The sequence below is a fragment of the Halyomorpha halys genome, unplaced genomic scaffold, assembly GCF_000696795.3.
Source record: "Halyomorpha halys isolate HHAL.00 unplaced genomic scaffold, Hhal_1.1 Scaffold958.1, whole genome shotgun sequence".
Taxonomy (NCBI): Eukaryota; Metazoa; Arthropoda; class Insecta; order Hemiptera; family Pentatomidae; genus Halyomorpha; species Halyomorpha halys.
In genome coordinates, this window is record NW_027113419.1 from 166,005 (window position 1) to 168,140 (window position 2,136).

Here is a 2,136-nt window from a genome sequence, read left to right on the forward strand (position 1 = left end):
CTCATTAATTTTGACTATTAATTATACCTAGTTTTTATTAAAGTAATCAAAAATTGGGGTGAGATAACTGCCTTTTTTTCTTCCCGGCTCTTGTACTAGGACCAAATTTCTATAATTATTCACCTGCTCCTCTAATGGGGCTAATTTCAAACTAATTTTGTTTCATTTTATTTCTTATTTTTTAATGAGTTAAGAATTAGGATCCTTAATGACCTTTCTCCCACTTCCAGCTCAAGCTCCAGCTAGATCCAGCTGTGGGTTAGGACTAGCCGTATTCTACTACTAGGGCTATAGCGGCAACTTGTGCTAATCAATTATCGTTCTGAACAACTTCTAAAAATGCCGAGTATGAGAACCCTTTGATCTAAATGTGTTAAAGTAAAATATAGGTTCCATAGTGACGGTAAATGTAGTAGCATTTTATATCGTGGCAATATTTAAAAAAAAAAATTATTGACATCACTATATTTAAATAGAAATACATCGAGTAAATTTATTATTAGATTATAATGGTGTGGCATAGGCATGTAGAGAAACTACCCATTAGTACCGCTCTAATAACATTTCCACATATAAAGGTCTCGAGGCCATCTTCTTTTCAGGGTTTTCAGAGGAAAGGTAGAGGAAACAAGTTTGGAAACTTGTGGGTGTTGTTATTTACGGAGATAACAGATTGGTTAAATATGGAACATTATGGTCTTTAGGGATGATTTTATTTTGACAAAATAAGGAGCATTAAGAATTTTACAAATGATTTTGGATTGTAAGAATTGGATACGAGAGCAATACTAAGGTTTGCAGTATTTTTAGTTTTATTATTTAGTTGTGTTTATAAATAACTAGCAGAGCTGGCAATGAATCGATGATTCTAGATTTTAAGATGTACATAGATTAATTGAAACATTTGAAAGTTTGTTATCAATTAATATACTTTTATTTAAAATTATACATACATTATTATTTACATACATACATAAAATCAATAATAGAATTGGATTTCGTTATAGTATAATAGAGGTGAAAAAATGTAAACTTTCTTATGCTATGTTCTGTATCAGGATTTAATCGGGATGCCAGGATAATCTCTGAAGGCAATTATCCAAAAATAAGTTAATTAATTAATTTATATTGAGCCCTGTAAAACTATTATTACGATTGGATTATTTTCCATAATAAGGGTTGGTACTGTGTGATATAATAGTAAATAAACTACATAAAGGGACTAAGTATTTATTTACAATTTATTGATAAATGATGTCATTAAAATGATCGATATGATTCAGATAAATGGTTGCCAAAAAATATGATTATTACATTATTACATATAGCCTAATATATACTTGTTGTTGATTTGAATGATTCATGCCGTGTGGTAGTTCCTTAGGTGTTGTCTTGTTCATAAGGGATGGCGTCCGAGTCTCACGGCCCTTCTTAGGACTTTGTCTGGTCAAAGTGCATCTTGTCCTCTCCTCGGTCTTCTTACTTCTACACCCACTGGTTTCATAAAGGGGCGTCGCCTTTTGGGAATCTTATTTCCTCATTGGCTATCATCAGACACGCCCATGAAAAATACGTTACAAGGGATTGTACATTTAGAGAGGTGTTTGGTGCAAGTGTTGTTTATAATTGACCTTCTCACCGACAAAGCCAGCAACCAATACCTGTTTTTAATAGATTCGTTCAGCAAGGACCTTTTCAAATGTGCATTAACCATCTGCGAAGTGCCCTTTATTGACAGGTACATTCCCAGCACAGATATAACAAGACATATGGCAAAGACCTTTATAATATCAATAATTGTTAATACCTTCATACCTATCACTTAGCTAAATAAACAACACGTATAGCGGTCCAATAATTTACTGTGGACAAAGATTTGAAACATTACCTTTTAAATATGCACATATGAGGTAATGAAGAGATTAGGTTGTTATGACAACCTTCTGAGAAAGCACTGAAAACAAAAACAGAACTAAAATTCACTGATCCGATTTGGGTGATTTTTTCTAAATTTATAACATCTTGCAAAATACATCCTATCACAGGTCGGATGAGCGGTATGGTGGTGCATAATGTAACAACAAACAATTTATATATTAGATGAAGTAATAAGAAATAATAGCTATAACGTAATAT